This window comes from Tachypleus tridentatus, chromosome 13 (assembly GCF_004210375.1).
Source record: "Tachypleus tridentatus isolate NWPU-2018 chromosome 13, ASM421037v1, whole genome shotgun sequence".
NCBI classification, from domain to species: domain Eukaryota; kingdom Metazoa; phylum Arthropoda; class Merostomata; order Xiphosura; family Limulidae; genus Tachypleus; species Tachypleus tridentatus.
In genome coordinates, this window is record NC_134837.1 from 266,244,484 (window position 1) to 266,269,913 (window position 25,430).

A 25,430-nucleotide genomic window follows, 5' to 3' on the forward strand; every position below is an offset into this window, starting at 1 on the left:
TCACTGTCAATGTTCAGTTACATACACTACAGTTAAGTTTCAGACATTGTAACTTTATAGTATTTCTACTTATTATGCATTGGTTATTTCACATCCAATTCTTCATTAAATAGGTTTTCATTGATTGGAACAGCTTCTCCATCTACTGTAGCAGCAAGATGATCTTCTCAACCAACTGCTTCAGGGAGCTTCCTCTCCTCTCCTACAAATGTATTTAATAAAACAATCATAATGAACACCATGTTTGTACAAAATACCACTAACAACAACGATACCAACAATTACTGCTATAATTATCTATATGATATTTAATCAACACAATCTGTCCTGATTTTTCTCAATACATTTTGAAACATTGACAATAAGTAACAAAGCAAATATTAATTTTTACATATAACAGACCTTTCTTTTAACATTTTGAATGTCATGATTTTTTATAAAATGAAATATTTGTGGTTTCATTAAATAAGTCTAAACATCTTATTTTAAATTAATAAGCATTAAATACAAATTAATTATCATTACAGCTGATAATAATGGTTTTTAACAATAGCTTACTTTAACAGCTAATTTATATTATGTTCTAACAACTTCATATTATTATAACATACTTTTTTAAGTTTTGTCAACAATTCTATTATTAAAATAGATACTTCATATTAAACCTTAACTATAACTTTCCTACTTCAACAGACACTTGAATTAAATTTAAGGCACAACTATAACAGTTACTTTTTAATGTAATACATACTTGATACTGACTACATCTCCTTATCATATAGGTTTGCTTTTCTTCTGTTCACTTCATGAAGATTAGGTAACAATGTTAATCCTACATTTGCTTGCAGGATAAGGGTCTCAGCTATTAGTTCCTCATATGAATTACAGTTCTGCAACTGCAAAGAAAGTTTACAAAGATTAAATTTTTATATGTTCCAATGCCCTCAGATTTTATGATAAATGCATCTCACACATGTTAGCATTGACATAGACAAAATGTAAAAGTAATATTTATACATATTAATTCTACAATTATATTTCTTAACAGAGCTAGCACTAGTGGGAGGGAGCTAAAATAGTTCTCCAACCCCAAAGCTACTATTGTTCACAAATTTAGTTTTACCATAACTTCAGATTTAATCCCAGCATATGTCTCACTGCCCCCTTTCCAGTTAAGAAAAATCTGGAACTGGGACTGATTCTTCATAAGTAATTAACTTTTCTAGAACTTGACTTAAAACTTCACATTCAATGAAGAAAGTTCACCATTTACAGTGTTTGTAAACTAACTCATTAAACACCTAATGTCCTTTCTTTAATACAATATCCATAAGCAGTTTTGTCCATTATTTCATTCACTTTTCATAAAATATTTTAAATGAGGAATTTATTTCAAGTTTTTAATCTTGAAAGCAAATTAATATACATATATATATATTTTAAACTTTTGGATTGAGTTCAAATGAGTATTTTTATTTCCTCCAAAACTATAAAAGCCTTTTAAAATCAATTTTCAATTTCCCAGGTACAAAAAGACACAAAACTGTTCACTGCTATGTCAACACTAACAACCAAGTTTGCTTGTATTAATCAAAATAGAGAAAATTATGTCTTTTCTTTTTTTGTATAAGGAGAATTCTTCCAATATCCTTGTGATACCACAGCCTGTAACGTGGAGACAGAAATAAAATATATATAAATGTTTCACTGTACAACTTTTTTTTCTTTTTAAGAAACAAACTGTGATATCAAATGATTTTGATAAACTGAATAAAACACATACTGTTTAATTAACCAACATTCCTTAACAACATTTCCATGAAAATCCTTAAGAGATAAAATAGCATGCAAACAAGACCTCGTGTTTTGATAATAGACAAAATATTAATACCATCTTCAAGGAAATAGATCATATGCTGCCTCATCTTCACCCATCTAGTCTTCTACAGCCAAGTCTGGGTTTAATGTAAACATCTCTCGTCCACTGAGCTGTTTGAAGACTCATAACTATGAAGATTCTAGTTTACTCTTCAGATAAACATATTTAACAATGAAAAGAATAAACTCAACAAGTTTAAATATGCTCTATGACTACACTCATTAGTCATGCATTTTGTACTATATAATGTTAAAATTCTACATCAAGTTGTCTTGCTATTTTTAAGGCTAGCTTACCTCTTCTCATGCAAAGTACAAGCTATGTTGAAAATAAATATATTATTATTTATATCACAGTGATGATCAGTAACTCCAAGAATGATTTTACAAATTGTTGATCACTTACTTCTTATGTCAATCAAACAATATCGATATTTACAATAGATGATACACTATGATGATAACATGCAGTTACATTTCATTAAATTAAGGGGTGACCAGCAGAGTTCATCTATTATAATTACACCAAGATGATGGTCAGCAAACTTTAACTTGTTAATAATACTCATCACATGGTGATAGTCACACAGTTTTACAATGTCACTTACAACAATGTGATGACCAGCTTTAAACTCTGCTTTTTTCCTGTCCTGTTTCACTTGAACTTTTTCCTTCTTCTCTGCTTTCTACAAAGCAAAATATTGTTTTTTGTTGATACCATGCTTACAAAATATATTTTAAATAAATATTGAACATACATGTAATTAGACAAAACTAAAAATTCTTGTACACAATGTGTTTTATACTTATATATGTGTATGTACTTATTTCCCAAATTTATATATTAACTGTTACATTTTACAGATGTGTTTTCATTAAAATAATGTAATAAAGATCTATATTCTTATAAGTCAATAAAGTCTACTGTATAAAAATCTAAACAACTTAAAACAATGATACCAACTTAAATACATTTTTATGAAAATATTTTAAAAGTATACTGTCCTTCATAAACATGAAAAAGAGGAAGACAAGAATGGAAAATATGAAATTCAATAAGAAGTGAACTTGTATTGAAGTGTGGATAAACAGAGAAACAAACAAGTACACAGACTTCAATAAGAAGTGAACTTGTATTGAAGTGTGGATAAACAGAGAAACAAACAAGTACACATACTTCAATGAGAAGTGAACTTGTATTTAAGTGTGGATAAACAGAGAAACAAACAAGTACACAGACTTCAATAAGAAGTGAACTTGTATTGAAGTGTGGATAAACAGAGAAACAATAAGAAGTGAACTTGTATTGAAGTGTGGATAAACAGAGAAACAATAAGAAGTGACTTTTATTGAAGTGTGGATAAACAGAGAAACAATAAGAAGTAAACTTGTATTGAAGTGTGGATAAACAGAGAAACAATAAGAAGTGAACTTGTATTGAAGTGTGGATAAACAGAGAAACAATAAGAAGTAAACTTGTATTGAAGTGTGGATAAACAGAGAAACAAACAAGTACACAGACTTTTTTTCTTTTCCCACACCAAGAATGTTTCAAATGAAATTCTTGTCAAGTTAGACCCAAGAGCTGCTCTTCTGAAGTACACAGAATGTAATGACACAGTCGTAGAAATTAGATAATAATAATAATAATAAAATATAATATTATAAAGCACACAAAGAAAACAATTTTATAAAATTACATAGAGCTAGATGTAGTTTTACGAATGCATACAGATAATGATTTATGTACAGAAAATATAACTTTATAAAATTATGATACTATTCAATAGTAATGTAATAACAAAGTATTCAGGATACAATACAGTTCTATAAAGTTATACTAAAGACAATGAGTACTTTACATAACTACAAATAACACAATTTAACTTCATATAAACATCTATCAATCACTTAATTTTTTTTTGAAAGATAACAAAAGAATGTAAATATAAGATTTTAGGACATACTACAAAATAAAATTGAGAAACATTATGTATAAACATTACATCAACTAGAATATAAAAGATTGTTTAGTGCAGCTAGTGTTATTAATTACTTTACTTTGTAACTCACTGATGTTGAGGCAATTGAACACTGTTTGCAATCCACTGATGTCAAGACTGTGATATATGTATAAATAACTACAACTAGATGGATGAAAAGAGAGTAAAAGTCACATGAGAGACAACTTCTGTCAAAGAAAAGTTGAACTTTGTAAAGTTAACTGTTGTGGGAGTGAATGGTTGGTATGTTAGGGTGAGATTAAAAGTTTGAAAGAGATAAGGAGAATAGTTTGTCTCATAAAAGGGTGTTCTAAACCAATTGAACCCACATATGTGGACTTCAACAAAAGAAAAATGATTATTGGAAGTAGAAAAAACAGAATAATACTGAAAGTTAAGGATAGCACCGTAGTAACTCATGTGATAGCATGATACTACTGTGATTAAAAAAAAATAAAAGTTTAGCCTGTCAGCTGAATTCTAAAACAATTGAATTGGCTTAAGTGGACTTTTGACAATAAAAGGAGAACTGTATAGTGTCTAAAATACAAATATTATCTCCATAGTGTAAATAATTTTGTACATACATTTAACTTGTTTCAAACATATATTATTTTAAAAACAAGTGGAGTGCATGTTGTTCATTTTTTGTCAATTTTACTGCCAGCAAGTCACAGACACCTGCTGTAGAAACTTTCGTAGCCCAACACACCTATAAATTTACGTTACTATAAAGTAAGTTTACAACATTTGGTAATCCACAGCCATGATTATACAGTGGTAAGTTGTGGTAGAAGAAAATGCTAAGGGCAGTGGAAATAAATAGACCTACATGTGTACAACTATAGTAAAATTGCAAATAGCATGGAGATTACATGATATATAACCATGCCAAATTTTGATAAACGAATGGAAAGAGGAAAGATATATTCATGGATAGACCAGGAAAGATAGGCCTTGTGCAACACAACAACATGGCATCCAGCTAAAGTGAAGCCCTTTCAGATGGCTTATGCAATGAGATACCTTATAAACCAGGAAGCTGAGGCAATGTTGGAAGCTGGAATTGTTAAGCCTTCAAATTCAGCTTACCATTTACCAGTTTTAATCTCAAAATTAGGGATAGGTTAACTGTTTCTAAATAAATTTCCAAAAGCCGAATCTTGTGATGAAGTTCAACTCTGAACCTATGGACAACCTAGAAACTATCAGGTCAGGTGCTCTTCAAAGATCAACTCCAGCAAAGGTTATTGCCAAATCCTGATGAAGACAGAATTTACAGAGAAGACAGCATTTGTAATACTAGATGGATGTTACCAATTTCAGCAGGTGCCAAGTCAACTCTGCAGAAACATTCAACTGCATGATAAGGAGGATGCTGTGCAACACCACCAATATTAAGCATTATGCAGATGCCATCCTGACACATACTGTGAAATGGGAAGACTATGTGTAGAAATGTAGAAAGCTGTTACAACATGTGAGAGCAGCAGGTCTCACCATCAGACCATCCAAGTGCTACATTGGATATTATGTGTTGAGACTGAAAGACAGCCATGGAAAAAGAGAAGGTATTCCAAATACAAGATACACTAGCTCTGACTGAAAAGCAACAAGTCAGATCCTTTCTGGATTTATTTTGATATTACAGGAAATTTATCCCAAACTACGTTGAAATTAGTGCACCATTGACTGACCTGACCAAGAAAGATTTATCCAACAAAGTAAAGTGGAAACAATAACACCAGGCTGCATTCCAGACTTGAACAAACCATTGACTGTTTAGACTGATGCTTCAGTCATTGAAATTGGGAAAGTGCTCTTACAATGATATAGAGACGGGCTTTTTCCAGTAATATGTATAAGTAAAAAGCTGTTAAGTAGTGACAAGAACTACTGTGTTACTGAATGAGCGTGTCTGACCATCATACTTACCATTAAGAAGTTACAGAACTACCTGTACAGGAAGGAATTCATCATCTGGACAGACCAACAATTTGCACACATTTAGAGGTGCAAGTCAATAATGTAAGGGTGTTGTACCTTTGTAGCAAACAGTTCCACATTGAAGCCATCAAAAGGACCGTAAACATTGGTGCAATCATTATCAATATACTGTGTGGGTGAGCTGAAAACATCTTTATATATAGTGAACAAGAAATATCTTAAATAATTTCCTTGAAGAGGGGCTTGCTGTCAAATATTAAAGACTGTTTAATGTAGGTAATGTTATTAATTAATTTGTGTTTGTAATTCATTGATGTAAAGGCTATGGAAATTTCTAGGCTTAAGTGATGAACGTACAAATAGCTGTGACGAAATGAGTGGAAATAGAGTAAAAGTCATGTAAAAGGGAAGTAGGTTAGAGAAAAGTTAAAAAATGTAAAGTTAACTGTCATAGCAGTTAATGGCCTAATGGGCAATACATTAAGAGTGATATTAAAGTTTGAAAGAGGTTAGGAGAATTTGTCTCATCAAAAGTGTTCTAAACTACGTTAACCCACCTGTGTGGACTTGACAAAAGGCAGATGATTATTAAAAGTTCAAAAGACAACTGTGGTAACTCATGTGACAGTGTAAATGAATTATACATAGACACTACTGTGAATAAAATAAAGAAAAATAATATGGCTTGCCAGCAGAATTCTAAAACAATTGAAATAGCCAAAGTGAACTTTTGACAAGAAAAAGAGAAACGTATAATGTTTAACATACAACTATGATCTCCATAGCACAAAGAATATTATACATAAATTTAACTTTTTCTTGATATATATATATACACACACACACACACATTATTGTAAAAACAAGGAGTGCATACTGTTCATTTATTGCCACATTTATCACCAACAAGTCAGACACTTATTGTAGAAGAATCATTAGCCTGACATACCCATAAATTTACATTACTATATATACACACACACTAATAGAAAGTAAGTTTACAACAATAATCATCAATAAATTAATGTATTCATATTTGGTTAAAACACTTATCACTTAGTTTAAACCTTAATAATCACAGAAACTAAAAACTAAGTACTGAAACTACACCATATTATAAATAAATGGTTATAACTTCATGCCTTAGGAGGAGTTCCAGCTATTGTACATAAAACCCATACTTTGGCTTTAGTTGATACATTGGTTCATTCTGCATGTTTAAAAGTTACATCCAAAATATTTACTTACATCACCATTAAGACAAATAAAATAATGCTTTATACCTCTAGAATGTATCTTCATTAGCTTAACATTTTGCTATTACAGTTTTTTCAGCAGCTTGGCCATCTTAGAGCAAAGCTGCACTGGGATAGCTGCTGTGTCCACCACATGGAATTGAACCTCAGATTTCTAATATGAGATTTTTCAGAAGCTATTAAACATCCTACTAGTTCACTAATCCAGTTTCAAATAGGTTGGTGAACTTATAGAATACTGACAGCTCCTAATAATGTTGTAACAGCAAAGTATTTAGCTAATAATGAAACATGCTGGAGACATTTGGCATTATTTACCTTAATAGTAGTGTCTCATAATAAACTTTATTGAATACATATCAATTCTAATGTATTTTTTAAAAGTGTAGAAGAATAACTACAAGTTTATTTTATATATTCTTTTTTAATTCAATGATTTAATTTTTCTTTTGAAATTTAACATGACTTAATTCAAGCCACATGTGGTTAAACCTATAGCCAGGTGAAATTTTGACTTTTTCAGAATTTGTTAATACTCACTTTAAAAGAAGTACAAAAGAGAAGCTTTGGAACATCTTAAAATAACAGTTATCAACATTGCATCATGATGCATTCTTCTCGGGTAAATAACAGTAATATCTCATTAACCAACTCATTTTACAGTTAGTCAAAGTGGAGTAATTTATTTAATGAACCAATGGATTTTATATCACAGTCCTATAAAGAAATGTAATGCAGTTTCAAACTGATGTAAAATTCTGTTTAGTTTTTATAAAAATGGATTCATTATTCTTTTGGCTGCAGAGTTCCACTAATGTGTTAAAATTAAAATACAAGTTTACAAAATGATCTTAAAAATGAGACAATATTCACAGTACAGTTTTCAGAAAGGCTATTAATTATGAAAAGATTGAGAAATTTAGAAACATTTATTATTAATTCTTCTTAATATACTGGTTTCTGTAAATTAAAATATTTATTTTCATTAGTTCTCAAGGAACTGGAGAAAAGGCCTCTCCTAATTATTTTACATCTTAAAGACAACTTTTTTCTTACAACAACTATAAAATCTAAATCCTTTCTCAGCAAAACCTGAGGTGGTATATGAAGTACATTTTGCTAATTTATCACTGTAGTACAATAAACATTCTGTACAAACAGTTCCTTCAATAAGACACTCATCCAGTGTTCCATAGTATTGTGATGATGTCAATCCATGGAAGTTTTTTGTTTTTTTTAAATATATACTTTCATACATAATCTACAGTAAATAGCTATGAACATAAACACTCCAGTTTTACAGTTAGTTATCTCACTAAATTACCTTTCAACTTTTGGTTATTTTAAAAACGAGATCTGAGTGAAATACAAGTCAGTTTTACAATACTTGAACAAACTTCTTTCTCTATAAGTTCTTCAGTGGAAATGTCATCTTTCTTTTTGTGGTTCTTCTTTTTGTCTTTATTGAGAACAAAACCTGGTGGGAGTGTATGTTGGTAATGATACTTGTTTCCTCCATTAGGATAATGCCAAAACCAACCATACTTATTATTCTCAAGTGCCTCCAAAAAATATTTACAAATCTACAAGGATATGAAAAGCCAACAATAATATTAGTTAAAGATATACATATAAGATTCAGATCTTTCACAATGAAAGAAAAAGATTGTGGTAAACGGAACTTGTTCTCAAGTTATAAATTTACTGTGCCATATATTTCACATATTTCTTAACTTTAGGAAATACAAAAAAAGTAAGAAAACTAAAATTATATGGCAGACAATTTAGTTGAATCACTTATAATATATCTTAAGATGCTAGGTTATTTTGATCTTATTGTTGTAATAACCCAACAAAGTGTGTGTCACTGAAATTTTTCACACTTAAAAATGTATTTCTGATAAATACTTATCTTTCTGCATGCAGTGGCCATTCGTCATGTGCTTGCCTTTGAGATTTTGTTCATGTCAATAGCTTTGAACTGTCTCCCATTCACATTTCTTTGTGAACTATGGTAGTACGTGATTTAATTGTCATGCAACAATAACCCTCCATCTACAGGAGAATAAAACTGTCATGCAACAATAACCCTTCATCTACAGGAGAATAAAACTGTCATGCAACAATAACCCTCCATCTACAGGAGAGTAAAACTGTCATGCAACAATAACCCTCCATCTACAGGAGAGTAAAACTGTCATGCAACACTAACCCTCCATCTACAGTAGAATAAAACTGTCATGCAACAATAACCCTCCATCTACAGGAGAGTAAAACTGTCATGCAACAATAACCCTTCATCTACAGGAGAATAAAACTGTCATGCAACAATAACCCTCCATCTACAGGAGAGTAAAACTGTCATGCAACAATAACCCTCCATCTACAGGAGAATAATACATCTTACATGTGTAATACATCCCCATGAGCACTTGCACTAAAATTTTTCATTCTTAGACAATGCAATGACAATAACTTGCACTGGTAGTAGGAAAGACGAGTGAAAAGGTGTGCAGAAAGGTAGGTGTCTATCAGAAATACATTTACAAGTAAGGAAAATGTTAACTTCCAAAACAATCCACTTATCTCTCATTACACAGTACTTCAGAAAAGGCATCAAAAGGTGAAAAGCTCTTGAAACAGGATAATAAGAGCTTATTAGAGGAGACAGTATACTCTTTGTTTGGGTAGATGTATGAAACAAGGAAAGCAAAATTAAGTCAAGTAAAACACATGACCAGTCGAACTGTCTGTACTTAACAAGTCAGGTGGACCCAAGGTGTAGTGTAATTAGTGCAATAATCAGGCCATATGGTTTATATGTACAAGTTACTCACCATATATATATATACATACACACACAGGAACTGAATGGACACAAGGTGCAGTGTAACTAGTGCAATAATCAGGCCATATGGTTTATATGTACAAGTTACTCACCACATATATATATATACACACAGGAACTGACTCCCAACAAGAACACTTTTACCCCATTTCGCTGGTCAAAACAACTGAGAAGTTGTCATACTATATGATAGTGGGTGGCCTATGCTACACTGATATGGATACCCTGTCTTATTTCCCATTGCACTGCACTAAACTGCCTGCTTGGACTTTTTCCAAAAAGATGACACCACCAGAGAGGAACTGTCCAGTAGTTCACTCATACATTCTGGGGTGGTCACACTGGGTACACATTGGAAAGGTCCCCTGACCCTATTTATCTTGACCATTGCAAAACTACTTTACAGGAGAAACATTTAGTACCACACCTTTTACAACAACTGATTCTTTAAACTGGTCAATTACACTCAACCCATTAGTACCACATCTTTTACAACAACTGTTTCCTTGAACTGGTCAATTACACTCAACCCATTACTACCACATCTTTTACAACAACTGATTCTTCGAACTGATCAATTACACTCAACCCATTAGTACCACACCTTTAGAACAACTGATTCTTTAAACTGGTCAATTACACTCAACCCATTGGTACCACATCTTTTACAACAACTGATTCCTCAAACTGGTCAATTACACTCAACCCATTAGTACCACATCTTTTACAACAACTGATTCCTCGAACTGGTCAATTACACTCAACCTATTAGTACCACATCTTTTACAACAACTGATTCCTCGAACTGGTCAATTACACTCAACACATTAGTACCACACCTTTTACAACAACTGATTCCTCGAACTGGTCAATTACACTCAACCCATTAGCACCACACCTTTTACAAGAACTGATTCCTCGAACTGGTCAATTACACTCAACCCATTAGCACCACACCTTTTACAACAACTGATTCCTCCAACTGGTCAATTACACTCAACCCATTAGTACCACATCTTTTACAACAACTGATTCCTCGAACTGGTCAATTACACTCAACCCATTAGTACCACACCTTTTACAACAACTGATTCCTCGAACTGGTCAATTACACTCAACCCATTAGGACAACACCTTTTACAACAACTGATTCCTTGAACTGGTCAATTACACTCAACCCATTAGTACCACACCTTCTACAACAACTGATTCCTTGAACTGGTCAATTACACTCAACCCATTGGTACCACACCTTTTACAACAACTGATTTTTTTAAACTGGTCAATTACGCTCAACCCATTAGTACCACATCTTTTAGAACAACTGATTCCTTGAACTGGTCAATTACACTCAACCCATTAGTACCACATCTTTTACAACAACTGATTCCTCGAACTGATCAATTACACTCAACCCATTAGTACCACACCTTTACAACAACTGATTCTTTAAACTGGTCAATTACACTCAACCCATTAGTACCACATATTTTAGAACAACTGATTCCTTGAACTGGTCAATTACACTCAACCCATTAGTACTACATCTTTTACAACAACTGATTCCTCGAACTGATCAATTACACTCAACCCATTAGTACCACACCTTTTACAAAAACTGATTCTTTAAACTGGTCAATTACACTCAACCCATTTGTACCACACATTTTACAACAACTGATTCCTTGAACTGGTCAATTACACTCAACCCATTAGTACCACACCTTTTACAACAACTGATTCCTTGAACTGGTCAATTACACTCAACCCATTAGTACCACATCTTTTACAACAACTGATTCCTCGAACTGATCAATTACACTCAACCCATTAGTACCACACCTTTTACAACAACTGATTCTTTAAACTGGTCAATTACACTCAACCCATTAGTACCACATCTTTTACAACAACTGATTCCTCGAACTGATCTATTACACTCAACCCATTAGTACCACACCTTTTACAACAACTGACTCTTTAAACTGGTCAATTACACTCAACCCATTAGTACCACACATTTTACAACAACTGATTCCTTGAACTGGTCAATTACACTCAACCCATTAGTACCACACCTTTAACAACAACTGATTCCTTGAACTGGTCAATTACACTCAACCCATTAGTACCACACATTTTACAACAACTGATTCTTCGAACTGGTCAATTACACTCAACCCATTAGTACCACACCTTTTACAACCCATACAAGAGAAAAATCATAAGCTTTCTCCTTAACGTTTTTTCAACCACTGCATTATTCTAACGTAGTAACATTTTTAATTTTTCTTTCACTCTGAGTTTGTTTTATTTCACTAATTTTCAAATTACCCTTAATTTCACATGACAACCTTCATCTTTTTAACAGTTGCCATTTTTAATTAATTTATTTATCTTCATTATTTGAACAAAATAAACATAGTGGAACATTATTTAATAAAGATTTGCAACATCACAATATTTTGCAGTTTCCTACCATATTCACTAAATAATAAACTTGTACAATTTGATGACAGTTTTTTATTTGGTGAACATATTAAAAACATATGTTTACAAACACTGCAACTTAATAAAATCATAATGTCTATTAAAAAGTAAAAACAGTAATTTAAACAAAGCATCAACAAAATAACTTTATTATGATTTAAACAATAAAGTTATGCAACCTCTTTGTTCAAAAAATACGCGGACTGACGTCATAAAACAAAATGTACTTTATTTAGAAGTTACAGGTCTGGGACCCCTTCAAAGTACTCTTCTCCCCAACGCACACACTTATCCCAACGGTGTTTCCACTTGTTGAAACAGTCCTGGTACGCTTCTTTTGTAATGTCCTCCAGCTCCTTCGTCGCATTTGCCTTAATCTCGGGAATCGTCTCAAATCTTCTTCCTTTCAAGGGTCTTTTGCGTTTGGGGAACAAGAAAAATCGCAAGGAGCAAGGTCAGGTGAGTAGGGGGGTGGGAAAGAACAGTGATCGAGTTTTTGGCCAAAAACTCACGAGTTCTGAGGGCTGAATTTCGCAGGAACGCGGTGCATCTTCAATTTTTCGGTCAAAATCTCGTAACAAGATCCAACTGATATCCCACACTCTTCAGCAAGCTCCCTGACAGTCAGATGTCAAGTTGCCCGCACCAGGGTGTTGATTTTGTCGACGTGTGGGTCGTCAGTTGACGTGGAAGGACGTCCAGGACGCTCATCATCTTCAATGGACTGTCGACCATCCTTAAAACGTTCATGCCACTTGAAACATGCCGTACGATTCATAGCAGCATAATCGTAAGCCGTGTTAAGCACAGCAAAAGTTTCAGTCGCAGATTTAACAAGTTTAACACAAAATTTCACAGCAAATCGTTGCTCCTTTAGGTCATTCATTCTGAAATCCGCCAAACGAAAAAAATCGCACTTCACTTAAAACCACGTAGCTAATACACAAATGAAGATATCTGCAATCGGGAAATGGCGTCGTAATCAGCTGATATGTGCAAACCTAGCGACACCAAGCGGATTCCCCTGGAACTAACTGGAGCCGCGCAATTCAAACAGTCCGCGTATTTTTTGAACAGCCCTCGTATACTTCAGTGTATAAGTATATTATTAAACCTGATGATGACAAAACCTTTTTCCAAACACTATAGATTCATTATCATGTTAAACTTTTAATGAGATTTGTTATCCATTCAACCCATCTTTAAACTGTACAAGCTTACTTACCTTATGTAAAGTTATCATATATTTTCTCTTTGAAGAAAATTTCTATAGCTTTAAAATATAATTTTATACACAAATACATTCAGAATTCACAACAAAGGGAACAGAAAAGAAACTTTACAAAGCTATAAAAAACAACCTATATTTTAACTTTATCAACACATGATAGTCTATGTGCTATATCCAAGCATATTTAAACTTTCTCAACAACTGTTATCATAGCAAGAATAGTTTCTCTTTTATGAAGAGGGGGTTCTGATTAGACTTTTACTAGTTTAATTGTTAAGTATACACCACATTAATTTTTTTAATTTATACCTATGTGTTACAAGGAACTAGTGATAAAAGTAATTAGAAAGTCTATTATTATTAACTCATATAGGTTGTAATGAACAATTTAAAATTTATATCTTTATTTCTACTAATGTGTCAATTAGAAAACAAAAAACAGACAAACATTTGAAATCTTTGATTGAAATAAATTATTTATATTTGAATAGAAAACCACGTCTACACCTATATTCACATTTTAGTGTTTGCAAACATCACGTCTGTTTTCAATTCTTTTTTGTCACTTGTATTTGTACTTATTTTGGATATCAACAGTACTAAAACATTTTTGTCAGGAGCATTATAACTTTCAAACAATGAAAAACAGTAGGCATATGTTACAAGAGCTACAGGTGTCATAAATATAAGGGCTATAAATGATGTAAAAAATAATAACCATAAATAGTTATTTCAAAATTTTGGTTGAAATAAAGTTTTTATTATCATTTAGATAAAAAAGGTAAATGTTTTCTAACCTCATTACCAAAATGTCTGGTGCAGATAGCCTAGTTCCTTTGTGTCATAAACCGCTAAGCTAACCGACCAACAATGAAAATGTCTAAACTCCTCCATTACACATTATAAATTCTGAAAAGTAATACTAACTTTAATGAAAACAAATATCCATAAAGTCTAGAATGCATGTACACTGTTAATTTCTAGATAAAAACCAAGGCCTGAAAATTTACCATTCAGTTAATGTTCATATTATTGTATTCATAAGTTAATGTCTGAAGCTACACCTGACTGTTATAGATTCTAAATAAACTATATTCAAATAAATAATAATAAAGGTAATTAATAGACCAGTCAAACAGATATTGAAACCTAATATTTATTTTCAATACTATTGATTGTTTTCTGAATAAAATTAAAGGGGAGGGATGGAGAGGGAAGAGTTAAGACCCCACAGATCTGAACCTACTTATAAAACATTACATGATACAGATATTAATTTTCAAAATAAAGACCAGCTAGAAGAGATGGGGTTTAAACTACCTTGATCCCTACCTTAAATTCATGTCTATTTAAATATAATATTAAACAACATAATTATTAACCTCTGAAAAATGTGTATGAAGTTTACCCCTATGGATCCCTTCACCTGCATTCTCTCATACAAAACTAAAGAATACCATTATTAACTACTAAAAATATGAATGACCGGACCTTTTGGGCTCCTGCCCTAGATCTGCTCACACTTATACAACTTTAAATAATTGTGACACAATTGTAAAGTAAAAACATCACACAGTGTGAGAAAAAAATCAAATACAATAAATTTACACCTAATTATTTAAATAGCCAGAGAGTTGACAGTCAACAGTTCAAAATTGGTGCAGTGGTAGATAGCTTCTGTAGCTTTGCAATAACAATGACAGGAATAATAAATTTAATGGTAATAGAAGTCATAAATCATTCCCACACCTGCCTCTTATGTAAGTTTGTACCTAACAAATATTTTGATCATCTCGATATTTGGAATAACTAGAAACATTAATTTCAATTAGTTTATTATTGTCATGACAACTGATTTAATTATAATTTTGACTGATTGCTAAAATAATCATCACAAACAGTAATTTTGATTGGTTAATTATTTTTTATAATATAAATTGTTTTATGGTACACTAATTGATGTAATCACTGCTCCTATGTAAATAATTATACTGGTTAAATGACTCAGTTATTCTCTAAGCAGATGCATGTTAACATCACATTTGCAAAGAAATCACAAGTTTTACTAATGAAGGAAATACAAGTTAAAATGAAAACCATTTTATAGCATACAATATGCAAGGCAAGACATGAGCTACTAAATGTTGTTATTAGTATATGGATGCATGCAGTGTGTATGGGTGAAAAGTTTCTCTAATCTCACAGTTCCCACTAAAGTGAATGCACCTGAGTCTGATCCATAGTTCACATCCCCACAAAGATAGAACACATTAAACTGCAAGAAATGTGAGATGAAAAACATCTGAACTGCTTGCTCCAAACTTGAAAAGGAGAAGGCTAGGCCTAAATGAGGTTGGAAAGAAGAAAACTACCCCAAATGAATGGGTTATTTAAATCAACATCTCATTTACAATTCATTTAAAATAACTTAGATGATAAAGGACATATTAATATCTAACTTACCAAAATCCATACATTAATGACATGAAATACTTTATTCTCCCATGTGTAAATAAGAGTAAAGCCACACAAATGACATCTGAGTCACAACTACCACAGATTTATCAACCAGATTTGAAGTATGGTAAGTTCATCAACATGTATCAGTCCCCTGGGAGAACTAGTATTAATATAAACAAAGTAGGAAAAGAACAATTATCTCCCAAAGCAAACAACTTGGAACCATGAGAAGTGATGGAATACTCTGATCACATAATACTGCAGCAGTAATTTGGTTTGTCAACATATTAGATACCCAGAGCTCTCATGAATGTGAACAAATGATCTTAATGTAAGGGTCAGAGAAAATAGGAAAAAATACTGAAGACAGGAGCTTTTATTGTTTCTTTTGTTGTGTTGGTTTTATTTCTGAAAATATTTGACAATTTGAAAGCTGCAGGAATATTCTTCTATGACATCATATGTTTATTCTGGTTTATCAAATGTAGTATGTAATAATTAACTGATTGAAATCCAAATTATTTATGTGATAAAGATTCATCTTGACCAAAAAATATAGAATTTAAACTTTTTATATTTGAAAAAAAATATATAAATCCTTAGCAGAATCAGATTTATCTACATTAATTTTCTAAAAGGTACAACAGAAGATTGCCATTTAAACTCTTAAAACACTTCAGTAGTTTATCACTAATAATACAAACACAGAAAACTGTAAAGTTGATTTAAAATACCTTTATGCTTTACGTTTTTAGTAGATAAAAGATAAAAAGATAAACTACATCACCTTCATCTCTCAACTCTACGTAAATAGTCTTCTTTTCAATCTTACTTTCAACATCATTGTGGGAAAACTTGCGTTTGTCACACTGTCCTTACTTATTAAAAAACACAGTACAGATTTAGGGTCAGTTCCTGAAGTTAAAAAAAAAGTTATATCACCTTTTTGCAAGAGATGAATGTAACTAAACTGCAGCCATGATGTCAGGGAATTGTATATCTAAAAGTAGAAAGCAAAAATGTTCCATCTTTAAACACACTTAAGACTATGTATCAAGAGCAACATTAATGTGGTAGAATACATCATGATGTATTTCAGTTTCCATATAATACGTAACGTATAAAAACCATAATAATTGTGGAAAGTATTTTAACCTTTTCTTGAATAACTCAGTGTGAAAGATTCAACTTATGTTGTTATTTGCTATTTCTAAGAATTATAATCTTGAAAACCTTTATGACCTCCTCAGACAGCCAGCTCATTAACGTATCCAAAGATAATCTTTATTAATAACACTTCTGTAATAATTCTTAAAAGTCTTCAGTTAACTATTAAATCCTATGTTTTTCAGTACTATTAAACCTCACATTGTCATATTCTCCTGCTCATTTTACACAACTTCAAAACAAGCAAAAGCAATTATGGGAAAAAAATAAATTGTATTTATGTTTACAAAAACATGCTATATCAACATGTAAGGGAGGTTAAGTGATTAACAATATATCACGTATTTCGTAATGACGAGAAACAAACTTTAAGTAAAAATGTATCTCAGGACAACTGTTGCAAACTCCTTCTTTGTTAACCTGAAGGTGACCTAAGAAGGTAAAAACATTGTTCTCAGCTTTATTTTGGTATAACCTACTGTCATGAGATACATATCGCGTACTTGTTATGTTACTGAAAAGTCATACAACAATGGGAATATACAAAATTCCAGAATTGCTTACTCACACTCTCTATTAAATTACACAGAAATAACTTATGGGAAAGCTGGTCTAATCGAGCATTTGTATTACGTAAAATTAAAATAATAAACCATTTTAGTCCATACACAAATTATCAAACATTAACTTCATTTTCCACAAGAAAGGAAAGGTGACAGAAAAAACCTATTTCATAATATAAAGAGTAGTATTTTACCTTTCTGTGTTGTTACAGATTTGAATATCAAGTTCAGGTCTTTCTTTTTCTTCCTACTTGTTGATCTACCTGAGGTAATGTGAGTAGAGTGTGATTACTCTTCTACTACCAACAATTTGTTTGAACCTTTGTATCAATAACTTCAATAAACATGGCATACTATTTCACTGATTAAGTAAACAAATTATGCATTGCAAAGATAATTAGAGTTTTAAAATATTCAAAACATATTATCTAATATATGTTCATTAAAAATAAACAAAATGTGACAGCTGTTGGGATGAAAACTACACTTTACGAATTTGACTTTTAATGTGGTACTTATAAGATGATTACATGGAAGTATCATTTTACAAAGCCCTTCATATTCTGTTTTTCTTTCTACTTTCCTACAGACAATGTTGATGATAATTAAGAAATTACAAAGTGTTAAAGACATGTTAAAAGGCCAAACTGTTGGCTTTACATGGCTCATGTTTATTTATAAAGTGCAAAATTTTCTGTTTATATTTTCAAACACTGGTAAAAGTTAAGATAGCCTTGGATACCTTGTTATACTCTAATATTTTTGAATGCTAATGCACTGTCTTGCAAACCATGGATCCTCAGATTCATTGTCTAACCTGCTAACCATTATTCTTTAGGCTAGACTAGACCTCGTGATTATTATGCAGGATTGGGAACTTTTGAGAGTCCATGGTTTGCATTTCATTGTTGTAAAAAATAGTGCTGTGTGTTTTTGTCTGTGAGTGCATAGAACAATGACAGCCAAATTACACAATTCTAAAGTTGGTAATGAATTTGTTGACTACAGTGATTATTTTCCTTGCTAATCTGTCAGTTCAAAAATTAGTGGTGTATATCACACATAGCTTTGAATGAATATATAAAATAAACTATTATTCTTTGAATTTGAACTGTTGTTCCCTTCCTTTACAGAGTTTAACATCATCTTTGTTTTGTGCATTTTATTAACTGAACACTTTTTACTTTTGGGGTTCCTCATGCAGCAATCTGAAAAAAAAAAATCACTGTAATCTCCACAGACTGGTTCACTTTGTGATTTCCAAATACAAACTTACATACTCTTATCAATACTTATTCCACTTGTTTGTTTGTTGTTTTTTTCTGGAATTACCACACTTCACATAAATATTTCAAGTTTAATAGATATAACTTAATTTTATCAGCCATTCAAAATCAGTTACCACTCTTGTAACAATCATAAAATCTGTTCAACAAACAAAACATTTTTAACAGTAAATGTTGATGCATTGAGTTTTATTATCTGTTAGAAATTACTTGATATATTTTTTACTGAACATATTTAGATTCACATGACAAAAATAATCCCTCAATTTATTCTCTCAGACCTGTCAGCTCTTGAGATATAGCTTTTCATTTTTTTTTCCCATATTTCCTTACCACAGTTAGAACTTTGTCTGTGTGGTTATCTCATTTGTCAGCTCAATGAAGTGACAGCATATGAGCTCAGAATTAAGAATTTTTTAAGGAATATAGCATCTGTAACTTTTTTAGGAAGTTTATCAAATTCTAATAATTCCATATGTGCACTCGTAAATAATTACCACACGTAAATTGACACATATCATATCATAGAACAAGTAAATAAAAGTTTCAGCTTCCTGGCCTTGCTTTCCCAGTAATACATATTTTTTTCTCATTGTTAGCCAAACATTGTATTCTGTGTAAAAGTCCTAATATTGAGAATATCTTCTCTTAAAACTGCCAACTCCATTAGAATTCAAACCAATCTTTAACTTGACCAACCACATGTTAGGACAAGTGATGTGATATTAATTTTTAAACAATTTGAAAATAATGTAGTTAAAGTGTCTGCTATACTACATTTAGTTGGGTGTTAGGTATTGTACAGCCTAAAAAACAGGGAAATACAAAAAACTCATTGTAAAAACCTCATCCTAATGGTTAATGTACATGGACTGTAAATTTATGGATTCATTGTTTGCAACCCATTGTCACAAAAATACCCCTTATACTTTAAAGTTGTAGATGCATTATAAACATGATGGTTAAATGTCATTTCTGGTCAGATAAGAGAAACCAAACGTTGTCATTTCTTGTTTACCAGTTAACAATTAGGGATGGCTATCTGTATCTAACCCTTATGTAGCTTTGCACAACAATTTAGGTTATTTCTGGTTAAATGTGAGTTAAAACACGACCATTTATATTCTTTCTGTTTTGTTTGTTTGTTAATTTACAATTCTTTGTATGTTCCAATTTTATCCTTGTTTTTGAAAAAAAATATTTTGATAAAATTACCGACTGGTTCTTCATACTTTGCTTCTTGAAAAAATTATAAGTTAAACAATTCATATTTAATAACAGCTAAACTAAATTTTAATATTATTTTATTTTAGATAGTTAATATAAAGAATGTATTTTACACAACTGAATAAGAAATATTTCCATCGTATACTCTTTACAAACTAAACACACACACACACCATAAAAAAACAACAACAAATGTTTTATTATGATGATTTATAGGAATCAGGTATTATTTTATCAGGCCTTAAATCATTTCTGACAGTCCATGAACACTTTAGAATGTTACATTATTGTTGACGGTTTGATTGATTTTTTTGATGACTTTCCTGCAACTTTGTTTCTGTTTTAAGGCACCAGTTTTTGGATTAATAGATTTTGTATTACTGTGACTTTGATATACTGTCAGCAAAACTTTTTGAAGCAATATACAGTAAGAAACCATCTTATTGTTTTCGATATCACACTGTTGTTGTGAATCTTACTTTTAACTTTTGTTTTTATTTATGCAGTTATAAAGTTTTGGAACAGAAGACAATAGTTTATACAGTTCATAATGGATTCCAACTGATGTGATAACTTCAAAGTAGATTTTTGAAGAACAAGCACTTAGTTGTGACTAAATATTGAAACTTGAAGTATTCTGGATTTTAAATCAAGTTCTTTGGTTTTGGAATACAGTGTATGTATGTGTTAGGTAACCTTGAAAAGCCATCATCATTATGTTTTTTTACTGTTATTTGACTTACATAAGTAAAGTTGTATCTCTGGTGTTAGGTAACTAGAACTTTTCAAAAGAAGTTATAATTTTTTTAAGTCAACCATTGTTAAGGTAATGTATGGTTAACTCTAATGTCTAATATCTAGACAATCTAAGATAACCTTCCAGTACATATTTAAATTTTTCTAAATACATGTAACTATAGTTTACATTTTTCACGTTTCTTGTAATCACTTCTTTGCCAACAGCCACACATTGTTAAAAGTGTACGTCTGTAAGGTTTAAAAAAATGTATATACATAAACTTTTAATCACTTGAAATAATATTTTTGACTGATGAATGAAAAAGTGACAAAACTGTAAAATTTTTGCAGTTGTCTCTGAGTTAGACTCAGTTTTATAATTGTGGGTTGATTCACATAAAAAATGTACATACTAGACACCTAATTCTTTGTGTTGTACAAAGTTGTTGTGCAATTCTAAAAGAGCATAATAGATGTTCTTTGGATCTGAAAGTTATGTTTATTCATTATTGAATGTTGTGCCCGATCTGAAATATGTGATTTTAATAATATTGAAGTAAGTTGCAAGAAATGTTTTGTTTTCTAGTAACTATTTGAAGTCAGTTGTACAATAAATAAAGTTGTCTTAATGACATGCTTATACCAAATTATCCCACCAATACCTTGTTCAGAAACCTAAGTTTTCTTCAAATTCCTTATTTAAATTACTTCTTTTTGTTAATTATATAAGAACTTTTCAAGATTTTTTAAAAGAAAAGTATCAGGTCTAAAAATAAATACACCATTTTTAATGTTAATTAGCACATACTTTTATCATAAGCCATTTAACTGGGATAAACCTACTTATTCAAGTTTCACATGTAGATGTCACAATAAAGTTGCGAAACAATTGGATCTTTTTTTTTTTGTATTATGTATAAAACTTGTTACTGCTTTAGGAACTTTCATTCAGTTGAAATATTGTCTCTTTCTGTATTTTGTTATGATGATTTTGATCTGATACATTGGCCGCAAGACTTAGCATTTCTTCTAAAATGTGAGATTAACTCTTAAGTTCATTTTGCATAGGTTTAATAAGTAATGAAAAATGAAATGTTTAAGATTTTTTTCAGAACTCTAAGCCTAAAGTTGGAAAATAATTATAATTGAAAAATGGCTTTAAAATATATTTATATAAAAAGTAACTTTGTATTTTATTTCTGATATGTGATTAATATTTTATTGTTAATTTATCTTACTTTTCTCTTGACATAATCTTTGTCAGAAACTGAATTTTGGTTATTATACAGAATGTTGAAGAAAATGTCCAAACTTCTTAAAGACATAATTAAAAATTAGCTTGATGTGTTTTATTTCTGAGATTTAGTAAAAAATAATTCTGGAGTAACAGAATATTAACTTGTTAATGTTGAGCATTGGTACTTTTATTCAAATACTTGTAATGAAATCAAGTTATTCAAGTTACAATAATTTTGACAATATGTTTAATTTTATAATATTTTTAACCATTAAAGTTGTCATCAGTAAATAATTTGAATTTTGTATGCACTTTATTGTTTTAACTTTTAATGACTAATTACACTCTTATTGTTAAATATCTATTTAGGTAACTTTCTTATTCCAAAAGTAAACAAAAATTGTTCAAATGTCTGTTTCTATTGTGAAGGGAAATAAGAATTTTAGTGGTATTTACAGACCCTGGTGTTTGATATTTATAGTAGTTAATGTATTTGTGGCTGTGAAAAAAAGTTTATTAAAAACTAATTTAGACACATCAGCAAATTGTAATTGTTCATATATAACACAATCTTGTAAATTATATAGTAAATTTAAATCTATGGATATTTTTCACCAAGTTTTGAATTTTGTTACTGATAATTCATTTTAAGCATTAGCATTCACGTCACATATTTTTATAAAGTTTTCCCTTAAATGTTGTCATAAGCTTTGGAAGAGTAATTTATAGTAATTGTGAAAAATGTACTTTTTATATAATGGTTGGTCTCTTTTAATTGAAGATTTGGTGCTATGCAACTGTAATACTAAAACACCTCCAAAAGGCTTTGAAAACATTTCATTAAATACTGTTTCTACTCTCTTTATAGCTGTATAAAATTTAGCATTACTCTAAAGTTCCTATTACTTGCAATCTCAGACATGCTACTAACAGAAACATGGGATGTTTATGTGTAGGTTGAAGGGTAAAATGTAGTCATGTGTTAATATGTAGCTTAATTGGGAAATGGAACTGTTAGAATATTTTTTATAAAAATAATTCTGCATGTAACTTAATACTAACTGTTTTCAAAAGATACCTTTATGTGTATATTCGACACAAGAGAAGAAAGAAAAATGTTTTGTAGTACTTTGTGAACATTAACACTAAACTAATACCACTAACATTCATAATTATACTAAAATTAACAGATTCCGGATACTCAGATTGGTAAGTTATGACTAGCAACAACGGCAACATTTTAAACATCTTCTGTCCCACGGTTTGTCCATAACGTTAGACAGTGTTATTGGTGATGGTGACACTGTCCACATTAGAAATGTTTTTAGTTTTTCAATGGCCATAAATCTTTTTAATGCTATTTGAGTTTTAAATTTATACATTAGACCTTTTTTAATGTGATTCCATTTTAAGAATCAAAATACATCTAGTTCGATTTGAAATTAGAAAATGGCCATAACGTCAAATAATTCAGAACTAGGACTGGAAAGGCCAACTTCAGGTGACTGACGGTGGTTTTTATACTTACCTGTTAGTCTTCCTAGTGAGTTATGATAATTATAGTTATGCTACAGAAAGTCCTTTACAACTTGTATTACTGTAGTTTTCTCTTACTGCTGTAGACCAAATGTAAATATTTGTTAATGCTATTTATGTTTTTTAAACTTGGTTTTACATTAATTTTAATTTTTTTTGACACAGATAGCCTAGCTGGTTTGTATCTTAAAAAACCAACCAGATATGTATACAAGTTAACAAAACCAACAAATATGTCTTAAATGTCCAAGGTTGTAATTTGTATCTATTTTTTTATAATGCATGTAATTTTGTCTTTTCAATTTATCATTTGAAGATCAGCTTAAATATGTATAGTTATATTTTATTGTACTTGATTCTTTCCACATTCAAACCGTTAGTATCAGACTTTCAGTTACTGTAAGTAAAAGTTTGAAGTTTTTGAAACAAGATGTATTATTTGAACATTGTTTGTGTGATAATATTGTAAACAGTATTTATATGATTTTAATATTATAACATGATGTTAAAACCAATTATTAACGTTTAAAACAAAAGTTTAAATGGTTAATGAATTTCTAAACAATCAAGCTTTTATTATTTCAAAAAAGGAAAATTACTTTACTGTTTGTTTTTCACATCACAAATGTTTAGACATTTATTATAGTGTATTCTGTGTTATCTTAGTATATTTATGTTACACAAAGTGTAATGCTGGGACGTAAAAGTTTATGAAATTGTAGTAATTATTCTAAAAAAAATTTCCAACCATGAAATGAAAATAAACTTAGAGAAATATAACATACAATGGTATGACTTGATGTATTTTACCTGATTGTTTTTCATAGTGATGCATGGAAGTAGTGTTGTGTTAGACCACATTAACCTAGTTTTTAAATGTAGGCTCAAGAGCTATCTAATAATATGCAATATTTCAGCATTAGGTGAGATAATTAATATTTTTGTTTTATACAGAATTCCAAAATAACGTAATAAACTAATGTGTTTAAGCTTCATGTTCTTTTCAATAAATGATAAAAATTTTGTTTTGAGATAGTTGCACATTATTTTTGTGGGTCTAATAAGTCACACTGGTCTCACACTGCTAAATTCGGAATGGCTAGCCTAGATAGCTCTTTTGTAGCTTTGTGCAAAATTAAAAAACAAACAAAAAAAACATTAAAAGCATTTGCCCTTCCCATAAGCAGTTAAATTAAAAATAAGTCTTATAAATACCTCAAAATATCTAAACTTGTAACTGACTGAAAAATAAAATTCACTCTATTCATTTCTAGTAACTTATTTCATACTGTTATAGTTTTAACCTGTAATACATTACATTAGTGTTGAAAATTTGTAACTTTGGCATGATATTGTACAGTTACTGATGGTTGTTTTATTAAATAATCATAATATAAGCAATGACGCTATTGTATAAAGTTGATGCTTACAAAACAGTGTTATTCCTGTGTGTGTGTGAAATTATCTAATATGATCTTAACATAAAATTAGAATGTTTATTTATTCCATCACATTCATGTTTTGCTCGGTACAAGTTGTTTCTTTTAATATGTCATAAGTTCT

The 25,430-nt window shown here is 30.6% G+C and overlaps 1 long non-coding RNA gene across 1 annotated transcript; it reads right to left on the reverse strand.

The window, feature by feature from the left end:
* Positions 1–770: 770 nt before the first annotated feature.
* Positions 771–2,566, reverse strand: LOC143238920 (uncharacterized). The gene is made up of 3 exons (XR_013020837.1): positions 2,487–2,566; positions 1,892–1,989; positions 771–896 (listed from the first exon to the last, which is right to left on the reverse strand). It is a non-coding gene; the product is annotated as an uncharacterized LOC143238920 (long non-coding RNA).
* Between the last annotated feature and the right edge of the window lie 22,864 nt (positions 2,567–25,430).